The sequence below is a fragment of the Coenobita brevimanus genome, chromosome 6 (assembly GCF_032717465.1).
Source record: "Coenobita brevimanus isolate Jiangsu-jjx chromosome 6, ASM3271746v2, whole genome shotgun sequence".
Taxonomy (NCBI): domain Eukaryota; kingdom Metazoa; phylum Arthropoda; class Malacostraca; order Decapoda; family Coenobitidae; genus Coenobita; species Coenobita brevimanus.
The window spans coordinates 60741131-60764036 of NC_136959.1; the positions used below are offsets into that span (position 1 = coordinate 60741131).

The 22906-nt window shown below is 43.2% G+C and overlaps 1 protein-coding gene across 6 annotated transcripts in view; it reads right to left on the bottom strand.

The window, feature by feature from the left end:
- Rbfox1 (RNA-binding Fox protein 1) overlaps positions 1–22906 on the bottom strand; it is a 377774-nt gene that overhangs the window by 170016 nt on the left and 184852 nt on the right. The gene's annotated exons all lie outside the window — the stretch shown is intronic.

Sequence of the window (22906 nt, forward strand, 5' to 3'; positions counted from 1 at the left end):
TGCTTTATTAGAGATATGGTTAATGCCTCTGTGAATTTACTTGAGAGAGAGAGAGAGAGAGAGAGAGAGAGAGAGAGAGAGAGAGAGAGAGAGAGAGAGAGAGAATGCAATCAGTAATTGAAGGCTAACAGCACCTGTAAAAATCTAATCAAGTAAGTCACATTCTTTTACCTGCAAATTCTCCAACCTGAACTGATCTGCCTTTTTACGGATATTTTTCCTACCTGGGCAGCGACAGTACAAACTATGGCGACCAGTAATTCAAGGTGAACTAGAGAACGAACACACACACACACACACACACACACACACACATACAGAAGGCACGAGGCTTAATATACCAGGATCATTAACAACACTGATTAATTTTGTCTAGGCTATTTTATTTAATGTTTGCTGCCTCCAGACGATTTCATTCAGCTTATGGGAGAAGGGTGACTTTTTCGAACTGGGAGGAGTGGGAGTCGGGGTTATATACAGACCCTCCATTAACCCCTCGATTTAAAACATCAGGAAATAAAAAAAATCGTCTGAAAGATGCAAGGTTAAAGTGAAAAAAAAAAAAAAATCCTCTTCACTGCTATACATTATTCTGACGAAGAATAAAGCTGAAAAATGAGTAAATAAATAAATAAAGAGAAAAAATGTATTCCTGTTGAAGTGGTTAGGAAGGGGCAAGGGCCAGGACAAAGAAGACTTCGAAAGTGATTAGTCACCATTGAGTATAAAAAAAAAAAAAAAAAAAAAAATAAAAAACAGGAAAACACACACACACACACACACACACACACACACACACACACACACACACACAAAACATGGATGTAGTGTCGTCAAGGGTGCAAGTGGAGACTACAGTGACGAAGTAGGAAAAAGATAGAGGCAGGAGGGCAACAATCATGAAAGAATGGGGACTACAATCACGAAGGAAGGGGACTACAATCACGAAGGAAGGGGACTACAATCACGAAGGAAGGGGACTACAATCACGAAGGAAGGGGACTACAGTCACGAAGGAAGGGGTTTACAATCACAAAGGAAGACAACTACAATAACAAAGGAATGGAACTACAATCCCTAAGGAAGGAGACTACAATCACGAACCAGGAAAATGGCAGAGAAAAGAGGGAACTAATATATAAAATGCTCCCGTGAAAACTTTAGTAACTCAGCTCGAGCTCTGACCTTTTCCATCTCCCCTAAAGGTCACCCCCCCCTCCCCCATTCCTCTTAACTCTCAAAAACTATAAGGTATAATTTTCTTTCCCCTGGGCATTTCGTAACATCTTTCCTTTGGCGAATCATTCTATCTTAACTTCTTACGTAAGACATGCTGTTTTTCTTAATTTTGTACCTGCTAGCTCCAGAAGCTTTTATTCACCTAGACTTTTCAAACAAGAAAGGCTTAATAAATCTCTGATCTCTTCACATCAATATGTCTCCCCTAAGCTGGAAAAAAAAAAAATCGTCATGTGATACCAATATAAAAAATGTCCTCGAAATGAAGGAATTTAATATCGTGTTTTTTTTTCCCCTGAAGCAAATCTGTGGTTATTAAAGACACAAAAAACACGGAAGAGAATATCAACCCTTTCAATACGATGATATTTTACATGTAGTTCATTCTTGCAATCTGGAGACGACCTGAGTCACCCTAAGATACAGGTCTCTCGTACTGAGAAGGTAAATGAACACTACGAGCATATCTAAAACGACAAGTCCTAAAGGTCTCTCTAAAATGGACAACTATAATACAACCTCTCCAGCCTGCAAAATTCCCTCCTAAACTGGATAAAGCTGAGAAGAGAAATAATAAAAATACACAAGAACTTGGCTCCTTGACTTTACAATGCCTGGGAAAATCTGGTACCTGGCCGCTTCAAATGTTTTCATAGGCCTGGTTCACTATTACTCCTGTTATTCCGCGTGAGAGGAGAGAGATGACAGAGACGGAAGCTGGACTGGGAAAGGGAAAGAAGGAGAGTTGAGAGGAGGAACGGAGAAGGGAGAGAGAGAGAGAGAGAGAGAGAGAAAGAGACTACAGGAGGGAGGAAACGAATATAGAAGAGGGAGGGTACGAGGGATAAGGCAAAAATAGAAAGAGGGAGGAAAAGGAGGGAGAATGGATATACATAAACAAGAGTAGGAGGGTGGGAGGAACAAGAGAGGGGAGACAGGAAGGGGAATGTGGGAGAAAGAAATGAGTGAAAGAGAAACTGGGAGAAGAAAGGAGGGAAGAAGGGAGGAAGGAATACAGCCAAATGCAGAAAGGAAAAGATGAGGGGAGGAGGTAAACAGAGAGGAGGGAGGGAGGCAGGAAGGAGGAAGGGGGAGAAGGGGAGACAGGAAGGGAGGGAGGCAGCAAGGAGGAGAGGACGAAAGGGAGGGAGGCAGCAAGGAGGAGAGGGAGAAAGGGAGGGAGGAACACGTGTGCAGCGAGGTAAGAAAAGAAGGAGAAAGCAAACAAAGGAAGACAGATAAATGCAAAGAGGGAGGGAGGGAGGGAGGGAGGGAGGGAGGGAAGAAGGGAGGGAGGGAAGAGGCAAAATGGGAGACAGGAGGGTGTGGGAGAGGGAGAGAGGGACACAGATGCAAAAGAGGAAAAGAGGGAGGGACACTGAGGAAGGTAGGGGGCACACAAGGGGGAAGATACACGTAAAAGGGAAGGGGAGGAGGAAAGAATGCACACAGCAGGAAGAGATACAGGGGGAAGGGAAAGGACTGGAGGGGAAGGGGAAAAGGAGAAGGACTGGAGGGGATGAGAGAAGGGGAAGGACTGGAGGGAGAGAGAGAGATGGGGAAGGACTGGAGGGGAAGAGAAAAAGGGAAGGACTGGAGGGGAAGAGAGAAGGGGAAGGACTGGAGGGGAAGAGAGAAGGGGAAGGACTGGAGGGGAAGAGAGAAGGGGAAGGACTGGAGGGGAAGAGAGAAGGGGAAGGACTGGAGGGGAAGAGAGAAGGGGAAGGACTGGAGGGGAAGAGAGAAGGGGAAGGACTGGAGGGGGAGGGGAAAGACCTGAATCGCAGTGGAAAAGAAAAGTAACAGAAAAGGAGGAAAGCGGGAGGAGGTAAGCAAGAAAGAGATCGAAGGAGGCTGAGGGAGGGAAAGAGAAGTATACAAACAGAGAGAGGGCAAGAGGTTAAAAGGCAATGGGAAGGAGGCAAGCAAAACGACTAAAAACATAGAAAGAAAAAAAGAGGTAGAGGAACTGGGAGAGAAGTGTGTGTGTGTGTGTGTGTGTGTGTGTGTGTGTGTGTGTGTGTGTGTGTGTGTGTGTGTGTGTGTGTGTGTGTGTGTGTGTGTGTGTGTGTGTGTGTGTGTGTGTGTGTGTGTGTGTGTGTGTGTGTGTGTGTGTGTGTGTGTGTGTGTGTGTGTGTGTGTGTGTGTGTGTGTGTGTGTGTGTGTGTGGAAAATAAAGAGACAGAGAGGAATCTTCTTTCTCTGTATTTGCATCCCTCTCTCGCTTCGCTTCGCTTTGTTTATAAATCCTCCAACAAGCTTGCATACATCGGCCTTGGTTGCCATTAGGTGATCAAGGCCGAGGCATGTAAGCTTGTTGGAGCATTTATAAACGAAACGAAGTGAAGCGACAGAGAGAGATGCAAATACAGAGAAAAGGAAGATTCCATAGGCAGAGAAAGAAAGAAATGGAGCGAGAATGGGAGAGGGGTGCCTAGAAATGGCGGAGTACAAAGAGGGAGGGACACACCTGACGGGGAAGGGAGAAGGGGGGGAGGGGGAAGAGGCGGTAACCAGAATGCCTTCCCATATTCAGCGATGCCCCTTCGATCAAACTTATTTCCTCCTCCCTCCCTCCCCTAAAGCACTTCCAAACTCACATCTGGGCCAACACCCTTTACTTTACCCCAACACATCCCTGACTCCCTTGTCTTGCACGCACCCCTCACCTTACCCAGCATACCCCAAAGCTTAAGAGAAATTTACACACCCATCACCCTTAGCTGGTCTATTCCCAAAAGTTTGAGGGGAAGAAATTTAACCCTCCCCCCGTCACCCTTACCTTACGTACTCCTCAAAGCTTAGCAAGTGAATTCTACACTCTCTCATCCTCATTCTTAGCCTCCTACTATAAGCTTGTTGTGAAAAACCAGGTTGTGAAGGGGGTAATAGACACTGACTTAAGTACCCGTCAATACAAATGTTTTTTTCGAGGGTTGATGAAACACGTTCGGAGCTAGCAAAAATAAACTCGAAAAAAGAAAAAAAAGTCTCTTATTCTCTCCTCCCCAACGCAACTCCCCAAACCACCCCCTTAACAATCTCTAACCCAATTACTAATCTCCTTCCCACGCAAAGACATCTCCCAAACCATCCCTACTGCCAACACTCCGACCCTAACCAATCAACACCCAACCATCCTACTGCCAACACACCCTACTGCCAACACACCGACCCATGCCAATCATCACTCTCGATCAAAAACTTCTCCAACCCTAATCCCACCCAATCACAGCCTAGCCTTTGAACACAGAGGCGCGGATTAATAATTAAAAAAAAAAAAAAAAAAACTGCGTCCAATTCCCTACGCCTAACCCTTCACGGAAGGCAGAGGGAGTGATATCAATCATTTTCCGTGTGTGTGTGTGTGTGTGTGTGTGTGTGTGTGTGTGTGAGAGAGAGAGAGAGAGAGAGAGAGAGAGAGAGAGAGAGAGAGAGAACCACACAATTCCTCCCAAACAGACCTAACCAATCTTCGTAACAGACCCCGTAAAAAGCACACACTGCCCCACTCCATCTGCGCCGCACAAAGCTCATAAAAGCCCGCCCAATTTTAATCAAAGCCACAAACACTAACAATCCCGTCCTATCTTGCCAACCAGCCGGCTCGACCCACCTACACCGAAAAAAAGAAATGAATAAAAGAGGAGAGAGATGGAAAAAAAAAAAATCTATCCAGCCAAACCGATCCAGGAAAGAAATGGGGGTTATTGTTTATAATCCTGTGAGCTACCCCATATAACAAAATTAATAAATAAATAATGCAAGGATTTGAGAACATTAACAAGCTCTGACCTTCAAAAGAGGCCTATTCCGAAAAAATAAAAATAAAAAGGTATGGCACCGAAACTAACACACACACACACACACACACACACACACACACACACACACACACACACACACACACACACACACACACACACATTCCGGAAAAAATAAAAATAAAAAGATATGCCACCGAAACTCTCTCTCTCACACACACACACACACACACACACATACACACACACATACACACACACACACACGCGCTTACCCAATGACAAGAACGATTTTTACTAATCTCAAAACATCATTACTACAGAAAATATTAAAATCAACCCGTTTACAAAGTCTACATTTTCGATTTTTTTTTCTTACCGCCAGATTATCTTATCAAACTTAAGAATGGCGTGGTGAAGAGGTTGAATGCGTCACGGTGGTCACGGTTACGGTATCTGGCGGGGTCACACTGGCCAGGTCACGGTGGGGAAAGCTAGGTCGTAACAGCAGGTCAGCAGGCCACGTAGTGAACTGTGCTTGCAATTTAAGATATACTACTCAACTGTGCTTACAGCTTGACCTACTTGCTTCGTTTCTTTTAGCTGTACCTTACCATTTTACTCTTATATTAACTTCACTGAGCAGATCACACAAGAATCAACTGTGCTTGCATACTGACCTATACCACATCACCTGCTGCTTTCGTTTACTTGTACCTATCTATCTTATCCATATATTCACTTCTTCACTCTACATTACTCCAATACTTGGTTCCTTTCTTTCAGCTGACCTTGGCTATCTTACCCCTATATTCGCTTCTTCACTCCTCAGAGACCGCCAGTGGTGAGGAAATTAGTGTTTTTGTGATCCATCTCTTGAGAAAAGTAAGCCCTGTTGATGATGATTATGATGATGATGATGACGATATTGGTGGTGTAGGTGGTGGTGGGAGTGATGATTATGCAATGATAAAAATAAATGAAGATAATTAACCAAGACAAACACTTTAAAATCACGTAATGCCCTATTACATCTCACCCACATAAACAATCCTGCGGGGAAAGGGGGGAGACCGGAGCGGCGCCCCCCACCAGGACCCACATTAAGAGCAGGGACCCCTTGCTGGGAGGACGGGCGGCTGACACTGATAACACGATACTGGCGATACCGGGTGCTGACTGGTAGGCGGATCACGCACTCTACCCCTCCTTAGGCATTCATGACCAGCCCGCCAATGACTGTCAATAGAGAGAGAGGGAGTACCATTGGGACGCTCGCACCCTATAGCTTATTACCAGAGAAAAAGTGCACCGTCGGTAATAAAAGTGTACCGTCGACAAAAGTACAATAAAGCCTCGATATCCGATTCCACCATGACTGCCAATAAAGTGAAGAAGGACCACTGCCACCATCAGACTTCCCTACTTCCCACTTACTGCAGTAACAAATAAAGTAAATGTACAATCAGCAAAAAGTAAGTGTACATCCCACCATAACTTTCAATAAACGGCGAGAGAATGCCACTGCCATCCTCATTCTTCCCCGCTTATTACAGTTAAAAATAAAGTACGTGCACAATAAACAAAAATATGTGCACAATCAACAAAATAAGTACAATAAGACCTCAATATCAGATTCCCCCAAGACTGCCAATAAAGACGAGGAAGTCCTTGGCCACCCTCGCAACCCTAACTCATTGCTCGGGCTGATGTGAGCAAACAATAAATGAAGCATCGTTACCCTTATAATCAATGGCACTAGACCAGTTATGCCTCAGTATATTCTGCCAGAGTAGTTATACCAAGTTACTAGAGCTTATTTCTTCTGCCCCATTACTACACATTAATGACACACATGTAGCGAAAAATTTTGCTAAAAGATGACATTGGCGCAGCAATACCTTTCGTCTCAATTTTCATACAGTGGAAGAAGGGATAATAACGATAATATTGAAGCCTTTACCCACTTTCATATCTGGTGTACTATTTTCTCCCCTCTCCCTCTCCCCTTTCCCTTTCCATTCCCCTTCCCATTTCCATTCCCCTTCCCCTTTCCATTCCCCTTCCCCTTTCCATTCCCCTTCCCCTTCCCTTTCCCCTTCCCTTTCCCCACTCAGCCTCACAGGCTTGGCTACTTAACATTCATATCTCATTGTCCCCCACAGCTACTGTCTGAACAAGGACGGCATCTAGCTATCACACCAATGTTAATACCTTCAGCTTAATTAATCTATGCAGCACGGGATACCTACTGCTTACAAATTCTTCTAGCAGTAATAGCATAAGCCCCTTGAATCCGAGTACTTCATTCTTTGATTACTTTTGCTAATATCGAATGATTTTTTGCTTCTTCTAGAATGGAAAGGCATACGGAATGGACGAGTTAGATGTAGGCCTGATTAACCCCTTCACAACCAGACGTCTCCCCTCCTTTAAAAAAAGGTTAAAAAGTAACAATAAGAAGTACGTCATCACATTCATGTGAACAATATCGTGCAATTAACCTCGGTTATTAGTCTAATTTACTTATTATTATTTTCAACATTCACCGTTATTCAACTCTGCCCACCTTCTTTATTCACCTTCATTCAATAAATAATGCACGAATATTATGACAAGTAAAAGCAGTGACTGAGAAATTATATATATATATATATATATATATATATATATATATATATATATATATATATATATATATATTACATACTCAGAAAGGGGAAACTGCACGTGGGAAAAGAATTATATTTAAAAAGACGATAAAATAAAAAATGACAATGAAAAAGACGGAGACAGTGAAAATTACTACAAACGCAACTCATCCCAAAACAAAACAAAGACAGAAGTTGCGTTGAAAAAAGGAAGGAAAAGAGAAAGATAAGGAACGCGGAAACCGAAGGGTGGAGGAGAAAGCAATTGGACAGGAGAAATCACACCTTTCTTAGAGAGAGAGAAAGGGAGAGAGAGAGAGTGGAGGAAGTAAAAAGAAGACGTAATGTGCAATATAAAAGAGAGGACGATAAACGGGACGAAGAGTGAAAGGAGACACAGAAGAAGATGACGTAAGTACAAGAGAAAGTGAATAAATAAGGAAGGATTATGAGAGAGAGAGAGAGAGAGAGAGAGAGAGAGAGAGAGAGAGAGAGAGAGAGAGAGAGAGAGAGAGAGAGAGAGAGAGAGAGAGTGTGTAAAAAATAAAAATGAAATAAAAGAATAAAGAAACAGACACAGACTTGACAGAAATTGGGAAGAGGCACAACCGTGAAGTAATAAGAGAGCGTGAGAAAATTTCGGTAAAAAGAAAACTGGGAAAATGACAACATACTTGAGAAAAACAGACAAATAAAAATGCTTACACTTACTACAAACAAGTGAAGGAGACTCAAGACATGGGTAAGAAGAATTAATATACAAAACCCAAACAAAAGCTAACAAAAGACTAAAACGGAGAAGGCAGGAATCAAATGCCAAATAAAGAAGTGAGGATAAAACGAACCAAAAGAAAGATAATATGGACGAAGCTGGAAAAAGAAAAAAGCTGCTGACATGAAGACGAACGTGAATGGAATTATCGGTGGTAAAACGAACTATTTAGTGAAAGGGACAACATAAAAGCGAAAGAAGGAAGACGACGACCATTAAAAGAGACATATTAAAAATAACCAAGGAAGAAAGGCAAGGAGAACAAGACGAACTACAGATGTCTCGTGGAAGAAAAGGACGTGCTTAAGATTACAATACATCCGAGGAGGCGACGAGAACACACACAAACACACACACACACACAAGGAAATAAAGAAAGAGGGGAGGATGCAACGGCAGCGGCATGAAAGGGGAAAAAAAATTAACTCATAAAAAGGACGAAAATTGCACAAATGACAATGGAAGGGACAGGTGTAAGTGTATGAAGGATGAAGGGGAAAAATAGACGGCAAAAGCACAAGAACGACGATGACAGAAGCACTTTCCCCAAAACACTCTCTCTCTCTCTCTCTCTCAAAGAAAAGGAGGAGTATAAAAAAAAAAAAAAAAAAAAAAAAAAACGAAGAGATGGAAACGAAAAGGTCGATGGGAGAGAATACAAGATGGATGGAAGGATGACGGAAGCACAATCCCTCACCCTAAACCCCACCCTAGCCCTCACCCTCTCCCCCACCTCTCCCGTTACATCCCACTACAGTATTTGTGTCGGGGGGTCATTGCGCTTCTCGCAGGTAAATATACGCCTCCCACATAGTCCCTGCGTGCTCTCTCTCTCTCTCTCTCTCTCTCTCTCTCTCTCTCTCTCTCTCTCTCTCTCTTTCTCTCTACCTACCTACCTACATACATACCTAACCATTTATCCATCTATGTACCTATGTATCTATCTCATCAACATTTTTATTCTCTATCTCTCTCTCTCTCTCTCTCTCTCTCTGGTATCGAGGTCAGTGTGGCCTCGGTACGCAAACCACGTCCTTCTCTGCATATCACAGCTAGAAAGAAAGGGGAAGGGCGAGGGGGACGGGGGCAGGGGGAAAGGAGAGGGGAGGGATAGTAGGAGAGAGTGGAAGAGGAGAAAGGAGGACTCTCTCTCTCTCTCTCTCTCTCTCTCTCTCTCTCTCTCTCTCTCTGTACACACACACACACACAACTAAAAAATATTAATAACAAAAACAGCCAGCAGCAATACAAAGCCGCATCAAACACCCAGGCACGTTGCAACCCTCCCCCCTCCACCAAAAAAAAAAAAATAAAATAAATAAATAAAAACAGTCTCAATTAATGAATCACGGGGGCTGTACAATATTAGGGAAATCCCATAACGTCACATATCACCGCGTGGGTTGTGTGTTCCAGGTTCAGGCCTCATACACCGACTCCATACACTCGCTTATACACTCACTCGTTCATATATTCATAAGTTCTCTCATACACTCGTCCCATGCTCGCTTTGTGTGCATGGCCGAGGGGTAAGGGAAGGACAGTAAAGGAAGGACAATAAACTGTGTAATGCATTCTTTAAGCTCAGCTCCTTAATATTTTCTCTTCCAGTCTCTTCCACTTTCTCTGCCTTACCTTTTATACCTTTAAAACCTACTCCCTGAATTCCACACTGCAATGGTCTTTTGGCATCTCAGTTACCCCTCGTTTTCATCCTACCTTATTTTCAAAGCCTTTTTTTTTTTTAAGCCCTACCCCTTCAAATTTTACACACTAATTTTCCCTGCTCAACTATAATACGCCAATTAATTATACTTCTAAAAATTCTATATATATTCCTTAATAATCTTTAAAATTATATGCATTATGGACATGAAATTCTCATTTCCTACTCTACTTCTCGTCTACCTCCTTAAAATTTCACAACTAAAGCCCATAAGACCTTCATTTCCTCTTCTACTATTTCCAACATTAAATGCTTTCCTTAAGATCAGACTCCTTAAAATTCTACACATCAAGGCCTTTAAAGTTTCTCATTTCTTTTTCTGCTTTTTCTCGTCTACCTCCTTAAAATTCCGCAGTGTTGGGGACCATAAACCTCTCATTTCCTCCCCTACTTTTTCCAGCCTTACTTTAAATGCCTTCTTTAAGCCTTACTCCTCCCGGGACTCCCTCGAGGGTATGCCATCCCGGACGGCTCATGAATACGTAAGGGGCATTATTTGTAACGGCGATAAATATAAGAGGGATGAAGGAAGAAAGGGGATGGGGGAGGAGAAGAAAGGAGAGGAGATTAAAGGAGAGGAGAGGAGAGGAGGAGGATTGAGGGTAAAAATTACTAAAGACTGAAAGATGAAATAGAGATGAAGAAATCCCGAGATGGGAAAAAAGAGACAACCAATAATGATCAAGAAAAGCATAAGGAATGAGAAACACGGGAAGTCTGGAAGGAATGGGGGTGCAAAGGGGCTGGGAAAAATCAGAGCTAAAGAACAAGAATTATAAAAGGGATGAGAAGGATATGATAAAAACCAGAAGTAAAGGGTATGAAAAAAAAAAAAAAAAAGAGAAAAGGATAAGATGGAGAGGGGAAAACAATGCTAACGACGAATGAGGGATGCAGACAGGAGATTCAGATAAAGGAAAATCGATGGATAAAAGATAATACAAAGTGTGTCTGAGACCGAGGTGGAGGGGAGGAGTATGGGAGTGGATTAGAGAGAGTGATGGTAAATATGTAAGAAAAGGTGATGTCAAACAAGGAAACAGTAAACTTAAAAATGATGAGAAATTATGGAAGTAAAGAGGGGAGGTAAGCCAAGAAGATGGAAGGTAAAGAGAAAAGAGAGAAAAAAGGAAGGATGGGGGGTGCTGGGACAGGTCAGGCAAGTAGCTATAGATAGGCATGTCAAAGTAAGGCGACGAAGGTATAAAGGAGAGAAGCAGCACACGCATGTAATATGCAGATGCGAGGCAGGAATGGCGACCTGGCTGGGGTAAGTGGTGTTAATATTCATCGCTTCGCCTACACCGGCAAGCAAGAAGGCAAGGGGGAGAAGGGGGGGGACATGCAAGCAAGAGAAACAAACAAGCAGGGACAACTTTTGCTTGCCCCACTGCATACCTAAACATGCAATACCTCACTCCGCGGTCGCCACCTGTGGAATGGAGGAGCAAATACCTGGGTCCTCCTGCTCCTCAGTCACTCGCATATTTATATCAGTTATACATCTTGTAGGAGAGGATGGATGGCCCCGAGAGGGACGACTGCCAAGGAGGTCAGTTGGAGTGCTGGGCACGGTGGCAAGAAAAATGTGTGAATCTAAAATGGCCTTAGCAGTATGAGCGCTTTGCTTGGTAATGTGGCTAGGGAACGTGGAAAATTTAAAATTGCTGACTATGAGACAGCAGGCATGGTATCAATGGTTGGGTAAGAGAAGAAGAAAAGAGTCTGAATGGCTGCACCGACTGGAAGAAGTGGAAACGTTTCCTATGAAAATGTGAGAAAGGTTTTACTGGTTGGCTAGGAAAATAAAAATTATATGCTAGGATTATCTGATAAGGACAAGGTTTTTGTGGCTGGGTTGAGAAAAATGAGGGCTTGGAAAAAGGGACAAAGTGGTAAGGTTGTCAGTGGTTGGTTGGGAAACAGCAGGGAATGGCGCAAATGACTAACGAAAAGGTAAGAAATGTTAGGCGGATACGGTGGAAATGGCTGACTAGAAGAGGAGAGCAGGGTTTCAATTTTGGCAGGGGGGAAAAGGTAGGAGATAGTGAAGGCCGGACAAAGTTGGAAAGGTGAAAATGGCAAGTTGGGCGAGACAAATGGGTGACTAGAAATACAGGTGGGAAAGGTGGAAATGGCTGGATGTGAATGGAAGGAAAAAGAGGAAAATCCGGGACAGGAAGAAATGAATGTTGCCAAAGAAAGAATATCGGAAATAAGGTACGGGATGTGATGGGAAGGGGTAACAGGATATATAGCAAGATACCGGTACTATTTTAAATTAAGGAAGGAAAACAAAAAAGACGAAAGAACATGGGGGGAAATGGCACCCCCAAAGAAACTGGTCAGGAGGAAGTACAGTGGTAAAAGCTAGGAATTAAGAGTAAAACGGAGGGAAAGAGACTAGACTTAAGAGACGTGAATGTAAGGAAAAAGATGGAAAAGAAGAAACAGAAAATGATGAATGTTACCCCGCAAAAAGTAAACAAAGAACATACAGGTGTGATATATGGAAATTGATGAAAAAATAGCAAGGAAAAAGGGGAATGATGAATGTTATCCCACAAAGAAAATGGACAAAAGAGGAAGGACAGGGGGTAACTCATCCATTATTCATGAGCTCCCCCACCATCCCCCTCCCTCCACCCAGGCCTCACTGTAAAGGCCTGTGTATAGCCTGACGGATGTTTGCTACGGAAGCTGATGGCGCCCAGGACAAACTCCCTGCATACTAATTTCTTCGTTTATTTCCTTTCGTCTCTCTCTCTCTCTCTCTCTCTCTCTCTCTCTCTCTCTCTCTCTCCGTCACGAGGCACAATCGAGCTGACGCCGCCTAGCCTACGCAACCTTGATACAAAAGAAGCTAAACACAGGTTCGCATATTCTAGAAAATAAAAATATATGCATAATAATTTACGCATTATAAAGTCAGGAATATATCTGGCCTTAACTACATGATCACTTTTTTATGAGTGAAATATGACAAATAAACAGAATAATTGAAACATGACACAATAAATAAAACAGGAGAAATTATATGACAGTAACTGAAATAGGACAAAGGCATTTACAACAGACACTACCAAATACCATGAAACTACACAGAACCATCCATAAAAATAGCACCGCACTTCTCAACACTGGCGAGCCAAACCCTCCTCCTTTCGTCGACATTCCATCACCGTCTCTTACGTCCACATTACAACACAATCTTACCTCAACTGTTGATCGCCTGCTTCTACTTACTGCTACCTTTCTTCTGCTTACTGCTATCATTCTTAATTATGTGACCTGCGCCAACTTACCTGCAAATGGGAAAAAATAATTAGTAAAACTGAATAAAAATACCTACTGCCTAAAATAACTGTATAACATCACTGATCAAGCATGGGTAATGCAAACCTTGGAAAAATTAATATATACTAAGGAAATTCTTAAATAACAAAGATAAATCTACAACACCGTTGGCCAATTATGGGTGAATGTGTAAGAAGAAGTAAATTTTAAAAAGTGAGGAAACGGGATATAAACATAAAAGATGAGTGATGAGAACTGAGATGAAGGTAGCGAGAAAAAGAACACCTAAACATAGAGTCTGCAGAAATAAGAGAGAGAAACTGAGAAAAGTACGACAGAAAAGTGAGATGTGAATAATAAGTGTAGAGAGGAAAGAGGTAAAAAGAGACTACAAGAAGAAATGATTAATATTTGCAAAACACTCGGCTCCGTGAGTATCCCCTTTACCGCTTACGGCAGCACCTCTGCCCGACCCTCCACCTCCACCTCCACCTTCACCTGCCGGTTGGGTGCGAGGTGCGGGCGTATCGAGATGGTGACGCTGCATGATCTGGCAGCGGCCTGGTCACACAAGGATCCGGACACCATTGAGCTACCGAAGGAGTGGGTCAAGGAGGGGAGGCGACAGCAAATGGTGGGACACCTTGTAGTGGTGGGCGAGCAGCTGATGCCTCAGCTCACTTCCAAGAACCTTCTGGGTTCGGGCGCGTTTGGTAATGTGTACGCTGTGAGTCTGGCGGACGTCCCGTATCAAATTTGTTTTAAGGCGATCACTGGGCCCAAGGCGCTGCCCACAACTGTACGTGAAGCTGACGGCTTGGGCTTGGCGGAGAGAGTGCATGGCATACCCAAGCTGCTGGCCGTGAGCGTGCAGCCACCTGGCATCCTCATGACCAGACACGGCTCCATGACGCTGGAATCATGGTGCAGTCAAGACGGTGGTGTGGATGAGATGTGCCTGTTGAGGGCACTGCACACCGTCGCCGGCACGCTGGTCTCACTCCACGCCGCCGGGTTTGCTCACAACGATATTAAAATTGATAATATCGTTGTGGGAGGGGGCTCGCCCAACACGATAACCACTACTCTGGTGGATCTCGGAAGGATGTCCAGGCAAGGGTTCTTGCCTTTCGAAAGACGCCGCCTTAAAAGACTGCAAAAAATGCAACTCCCACCAAGACTACGCCCTCCAACAAGGAAACCGAAACCATTTTATGATCCCGACTGGGTGAGGGGAGAAGTACCTTCCTCTGAAAAGACGGACATGTACTCCTTCGGTTACTTAGTCACTTGCCTCTTACCCCACCTGCCACGGTCTTCCCTGCATCTCAAGGACCTCTCTGCCCGAGCTATGGGTCCGCCTGAACACCGTCCTACCTTCAAACAGTTCCGGTGGGCCATCAGGAAGGCTGCTCTCAGCATGTCCGGGGCCTGATGCCCATCCGTCTACCGCAGGGTGTATTGCTGATGAGAAAGCAAACTGCCGGATGCCAACTTTTGTCAGTCCTCCAATCTGACTGCCACTGGATAGTTGAAAAGGATTAAAGCCTGATCACGTATTCTTACGGTCGTCATCATCATCAACACCTCGATATTTTTTCCTTACTCAAGAATGGGTGAGATAAAAAAAAAAATTCATTGTGATATCAATATATCTCTCAACTTATCATCATCATCATCCGGACCTCCTTTCCCACCCACCCTAGGGCAGGGTGAGGAGTAGCAACGTCTAGATAGCCAAAATTTGCCCAATTCAATGGACCACGCTTCCATTCATTCATCATTCAAGCCCTCGAATTCCTGGTTCCATTTATTCGTCTATCTATCCATCAATCTATCTACTTACGACCTCCTACTGTCTACTCGATGATGACATTATTATATGGCATGAATGACAGGTGCTCAATGAACAAAGTAACAACAACAACAACACAGGTAACGAGTGCCACAATTGACAACAACGCTATGTGATTATATAGGAAGGCAACAAGGCAGTGTCGTCATCATTTCACCTTTACGTAAACCCCAATCTCAGGCCCCCTCCCCTATTTTGCCTAAAGCTTACTCCTGGTGCAGGTTTACCATTATGAAAAAAAAAAAAAAAATGACTATCCATACCGTTGTTGATCCTGACTAAAACTACCGCTTGCTAAATCTCTACAACTGAAACAAATCACAAACACCAAATGGCCAAATCCGGATGAATGTCTGGATGCAGAGACAAATACGGTGATGGACAATTAACAAGGACAATTACACAAACGGCCGCTCGTCACAGCTGATGGATGCAGCGCCTCTCTCTCCATTAACCTGGCCAGACGTCATCAATAACTTCAATCCGATGACGCACGGCATTATTCATTTTCATCCTATCCCCAGGCGACATTTTTTTTTATTTACTTCCGAGAGAGAACGAGAGATTCCCCCTAAGCTGAATAAAATCATCTGGACGCATCAAGAGAAAACTAAACTAACGCATCGGCATCACTTCAACCCCATTATTCACTTTGATCCTCCTATCGCCAAGCTGTATTCATTTTGGAGACTTCTCGAACGATGGGAGATCCCCCCCCTCAGCTGAATAAAATCGTCTGGAGGCATCAAGAGAAAACTAACCTACTGTATCGTCATCACTTCTATCCCATAATCACCAGACGATTTTACTCAGCCACGACAGACTTTCAGAGGGTTAACTTTATTTTTCTTTCACTACAATGGATTCCATTAGGATGAATAAAATGGCCGGGATTCGTAGGTCATAGGCTGTGAGAGGGTTACCCATTTTCAATTTCATAACGTGGGACTGAAAAATTAAATAACAACAGAATATAAATAATGATAAATAAATGGGTTCCAAGACTGAAAGAGCAAAAAATTATGTATGTCACAAGGGAAGGAACAGGATAAGTTAAATAGAAGCCGTGTGGTGGTAGTAATAACTGTGTGTGTGTGTATATATATATATATATATATATATATATATATATATATATGTGTGTGTGTATATATATATATATATATATATATATATATATATATATATATATATATATATGTGTGTGTGTGTGTATATATATATATATATATATATATATATTAGTAAATAAACAAAAATGTCTCAGGATGGAAATAAGACGTCCTCATAGTGAAGGGGTTGCTCAAAGACGTTATCATCAAAATCAGAAGGCGTTAGCAAGATTATTCGAGGCCACAAACTGCAATCTCGTCCAATCTCCTCTTGTGAATGTTGAGGGAGGGGATGCGGCGGAAGTTTGATGGAAGGAGGGTAGGAGGAGGAGCAAACTGAGCAGGGAGGCGGAGATGCAGGAGAGAGATGAGGAGGAGCGAGATAATGATGAGAGATCTGGGGAATGTGTAAGATGAGGGAGGGAGAGGTGGGTAGAGAGGGGGGAAATGAGGAGGACGTGTGATGTTAGGAAGGAGGGAGAGATGAGGATGGAGGGACAAAAGGAGGGAGATGCGAGGGGAGGAAGACAGACGAGATGGTGGGGGGGAGTTAAGAGGAGAAATGAGATGTCAGACTAAATGAAGGTAAAGTAGGACAGAAACGAACAGTTTGGATTGACCTGAAGAAGGGAGATTTAAGGCGGAAGGGAGAGAAATGGAGGGAGGGAGGAAAAAGACGAGACATGGAGACGGAGGGAAGAAGAATCATGAGATGTGAGTCTAAGAACATGTGACGCACGACAGAAATGAACAGAATCAGGATGGAGGTGAGAGAGGTATGGGGAGGAGAGAAGAAACATGAAGGAAGGAGGAAGGGAAGAAGAGACGTGAAGGAGGGAGGGCAGGAGGAAGAGGCATCATGGGAAGTAAGACCGAGCGGAGGTGAAGCATGACAGAAACGAGCGTAGTCAGGATGAGTTGAAGGAGAGGCCTGGCACAGCAACACCAAGTTTAGATTAGACACAACACCACAGGAACTGAACATCATGGAGGAGGAGGAATGACAAATGGAATGATACAGGACAAGGCAAGAATGATACAAGTTAGAGGGAAAGATACATGTCAGGAGTTGATACAGAAAAGGTCAAAAATTATACACACGGAGGAGGGAATGATACAAGTAGGAATATATCCAACAGGACAAGAATTATACAGATCACAAGGAATGATGGGGAAATGGTTGGGAATGATAACGGCAAGAATGACACTTCAAGCATCTATCCAAGTCAGAGAAAATACTGTTACAGGAAAGATCAGGAATATTAACTTAAACCATCTTAAAAGAATGAAACCTGAAGTTCTAAATCATAAAGAATGGAATGGAACAGGAATAAGAATAAAACAAAACAGAATAAAAAGAAAAACACGGAAACACATCACGACAAATTAAACACGTTTTATTATGTTTATTATGATGACAAAACACTTTCGGCCCTCCTTGGATCCCACAATCCAATAGGTATGATAAATTTCTGCCACCACCGAAATAATAAGCGATAACCCGAGTGGCGGAGGAGCATCGAGCGGACAAAAAGCAAACGACAGCAATAGCGCCATCAGTATAATCAGCCTTTTGAGTTAGGGCCAGTGATGAGGGACACGAACACGGCTATCTCTAAAATCTACACATCCTGCCCACACTGAATGAGTACCGGTTACGACCACAATACCTAATACTCAAGATGTCCGCTAACCGGGTATGAAAAGGCTGTAATAAACCCAAATTCCACTCACATCCTAAATAAACCTTTCTATTGCAAGTGTGTCGATGACCTGCTAGAGATTAGTGCAATACAGTTAGGTTAAATTTTACTCTAGGAAAATATTACGTAACTTCGCACTATATAAATCAAGAACTATTCACCAATTCTTTGCAGACACAGTAAGATTCTACATTACACGAGATGGCTCGGCGTCCAAATAATTTATTCAAAGACAGTGTTGTATCCTCTACTCCTCTAATTAAATAATAAATAAATAAAAGTAACTTCATCTCTACCTTCCATCAACAATTCCTCCCTATATTTACTTCTCCACTCAAAATAACTACTCCACCTTTACTCACCTTCCATTAGCCATTCACCCGCCATCTTGTTCTACCACACTGGCGACCGACATTATCAAAACAGACTAAAACTTACCTAAACCTTTGTTACCAAGACTCACAATGGAAAAAAAATATCCCCCCCCTCCCAAACAAAAAAGTGGCCATCTTTACCACAGCTGGCTAGGAAAATAAAACCAGGCAGTAACAAGTTCATGAGGGGGAGAAATCGACAGTAAAAACGAGGTGGCTAAAAACTGAGGTATTTCTGTATGTGTGTTGGCGAGAGGGAAGACTGTAGGGGGTAAGGAGCATGGCAGAGGGAGGGGGAGAGGGGAAAAGGAACGATGAGGGGGAGGGAAAAGGGAGAAGAGAGGGTGAATGAGTAGAGACTGAAAAGCTAGGGTCAGAATATGAAAGGGTAGGTAAGGGGGAGGAGGAGGAAAGGAAAAAGAATTAGTTGAAGGAATGCAAAATGAAGGGTTTAGTTTATAACAGAAAAGAAAGGTATAAGTAAGTGGAAGAGGATGAAGGGACGAGAGAGGGGAACGAAAGTGAGGAGTTACGAGATAAAATACGACAGTAAAAAATACGACAGTAAAAACGACAAAATAAATAAGGGCGAGGATAAATGGGGAAACATGCGCAAGATAACAAGGAAAAAGGGTGAGGGAAGATGTCTGGGAATATAAAAACATAGCTACATAACTACATTAGGCCGGTTGACCCACACCCTGCAGCTCCTGTCCACGGGGGTTGCACTAAAATATACAATAAGACAAGGATAGCACATGTAAAGGGAGAGGGAAAAGAGGGGAATTTGACAGTGAAATGTTGGGAGTGAGGGAAGAGGAGTTTAAAGGAAAGTGAAAACGAACAATATAAAACTGAAAAAATCTAGGCAGTGGAAAATTAAAATTCTTCCTTAATGATAAAATTCTCGGGAAATTGAGCCACAGGCAAGTGGAGGTAATGCTGAGAATGAGTGGTGAAGGAAGGAATGGTAAGGAGAGTGATGATGGTGAGATGAGAGAAAGGGGCCAGGAAGGCAGGCAACAGGAAGGGAGATGACTGGTAAGGGATACCAGCTGAAGGAGTGATGTTGATGAAATGTGTAGTAAGAGTCTTCACAGAAACTGCTGAGAGGGAATGGTGAAATGAGAGAGAGGAGGGGAGTAAGTGGTGTAGCTTGGGTGTGACTGAGGGGTAATGAAGTAGGTTCACTGAGGTTCAAAGAGGGGTTTAAGACAAAGAGGGGAGGCAGAAGAAAAAAAAGTGGTGGTTAGGGGACAGGAAGGAGATGGAGGGCGAAGAGGGGAAGCCGAGAGAAATATAACATCAACTGTGGTCAAGTGTGGTGAGGGGAGAAATGGAAAAATAAGACTGATGAATTGGAGGTGGAAAGGTGTGGTAAGGGATGGAGATAGAAGTGTGGTGTGGGGATGAGGAAGAAAATTGTGGTGATAGACAAAATGTGGTGAGGGAGGAGAGAAAATGTGGTGAGGAGAGGAGAGAAAACTGTGGTGATGGGAGAGGGTAGAAAAAATGAGGTGAGGGGAAGGGGTAGTAAGATGTGCTGAGGGGAGGTGGTAGAAAAATGTGGTGAGGGGAGGAGAGAAAACTGTGGTGATGGGAGGAGATAGAAAAAATGAGGCGAGGGGAAGGGGTAGAAAGATGTGGTGAGGGTAGGTGGTAAAAAATGTGGTGAGGGGAGCATTGAGATGGAAGTAAAACAGTGATTGCGAAAAGAATGGGAAGTGGTGTGTGAGGATGAGTGGTGAGAAGGAATGAGTGGTGAAGGAGGAAAAGTGGTAAGGACGACTGATAACGACGAGTGGTTTGAGTAGTGAGGATGAGTCTTGAGGATGAATGAAAGGGTAACTGGCAAAGACGAATGAGTAGGATCAGTGTTGAGGATGAGTGGCAGGACCTTGACATCAGGAACACCCAAGTCACGATCTGCTTGAGGACCCCCATCACACACACCACAATCCAATCACCACAACGACCAACATTTTCACCTCTCAACACCACAACGACCAACATTATAACAACTCATCGCCACAATGGCCAACTTTTCCCCCTCATCACCACGACATCTAACATTTTCACCTATCATCACCACAACGACCAACATTTCCACCTCTCATCACAACATTTTCACCACTCACCACAATCGGCACGAGTTTCACCACATCATTATTACATGAGCAAAGTTTATCATCACTGCGGCTCCACACTTCCCATTAACCACTAAAACACACACACACACACACATACAAGATAATGCTTAGTCTCCTTTGAACACAACTGGCTATCAAATCAACCACAGGAGGCATGTGTGGTGCAGGCTGAGTGGAAATTTATCTCGAGTACTGTTTCTTTAATGGTCTGACTTTTGCAGGGTGTCCTCTCTAAAACCAGAAAATAACATAACAGCGTGTCCTAATTTCCCAGTACTGTGAACCGTCCAAACAGAAAATTTATATCCAAATCATGTTTATTTTGTTAAGAGACATTTTTGGCACTTTTTTTTTGTTTTCCACACAGCGTCAAAGTCGGGCCAAAACAGCAGCAAAGAAATATTAGGCCAATTTATTTCTCCTATTTCAACATCACTTTTTCAGCCACTGCATGGAGATCAACAAGAGAGAGAGAGAGAGAGAGAGAGAGAGAGGGGGGGGGGGTTAGGTCGTAGGGGCCGGATGAAGCGCAAGGCAAGACAACCACGCCTCCTGCCCCACCCAGTACAAGACAGACATTCACAAAAGATCTTAACCAGCCATTCATAAAAGATCTTAACCAATTTCTAAGACTGTGTAAGAATAATTTAAGACATAATTTTGCCTTGTTATATTTACTCTCATCAACATTTATTCTAAGAGTGGTTGTGAAGTGGGTTGTAACTTTACTTAGTTTTAAAAAATGCAATAAAAACACGATAACATACGCTAAAGATAGTTTAAGAATATACTGCCAGTTCCAGCCTCATCTCTCTCTCTCTCTCTCTCTCTCTCTCTCTCTCTCTCTCTCTCTCTCTCTCTCCATCACAGCCTCCCCTCTGCTGCTTCCAACTCTCCCCTCGCTTTGTAACTCTCCACAACCTATTTTTATTTTTTCCCTGCTATTCTCAGCTTATCTCTTACTTTTATATTCCTTCTTTTTTTTTTTTTACATTTCCCTTCCTACCTTTCGTTCCCATAGTCTCGATTTGTAACATTCTTTTGCTTCTACTTTTTCCTTCATTTACCGTCTTCCCTTTCTTATCCTTCTTTCGTCCTTCCTATGTATTCGGTCTATCATTTTTTTTTTCCATCTTTCTTCTCGTTACGTACCTTCTCCTTCACCTAAATTTTACTTCTTCCCTGTTGGTTTCTAAAAACCAATTCCCTTCTGCTCCTACTTTCTTATATCTTCATCTTACCTTCATCCCTCTTAGTCTCTATCAATCAACTTCTTACCTGCTAGTCACTATCACCTATTCTGTTGCGTCTTTCACCTCGTTAGGTACCTTGTCCTCTCTTATCTTTGCTTCCTACTATTCTCAAGCTATGAATTATTCCTTTACGATCCCCATCTCCTCGCTTGACCTCTTCTGTCTCATCTCAATTTCACAACTTCCCTTTTATTTTCGATTTAGTTTTTCTTTTCTTTCTCCCCTTTCCAGCTTCGTTTCGCTCTTCCATCCTCAACTTCCTCTCGTTTTCTCTCTTCCAGATCTATCTTTTGTACTCCCCCCCCCCACTCCACTTTCCTCCCACTCCTTCATCTTCAGCGCTACTTCTCCTATCTCATCTTCCGTTCCTGCCTGGATATCTATCTACCGTAACCACCAAATTCTTCTTCCTTATCCCTCTCTACTCTGACCGCCTCTCACAGCCCTTCCTGTTTCCCCTAATTACTTCACCCTGACCTCCCCTCCAGCTCATCTCCTTCTCCCCTCTCGTCTCATCTCCTCCTCCCCTCTTGGTTTTCATCTTCCTTGAACACCTCACCCTCCTTTCTTCCTCTCCCTAGTCTCGGCCCATCCTTCCTTTCCTATCTGCTTCTCTATCTTTCCTGAACCCAGTAATTATCTTCTTTTCAAACTTATCCCTTCAGTTCTCCCCTTTCTCCCATAGCTCCAATTCTCTCCACCCCATATCTCCCATCTTCCTCCCCTTCCACGATCTATTACACACCACTCTCGATCCATTCTTCCTTCCTTTCTCTATCTTTCCTAACATATTGACGTCTCCCCTTTCTCCTGTGGCCCTAGGTCTCTCTTTCTCATTCGTCTTGTCCTCTCCATTCTTAAATACACTCCCTCTTCTCTGTCAGTCTCCCCATCCCTTTTCACCCCATATTATTCCAAGCATCCAAAAGTCTCCTCTTTCTCACCTTCCATTCTCGCAAACCTCTCCCCGCTTCCCACTTCTTTTCATTCCTTTCCTTTCCTCTTTGTCC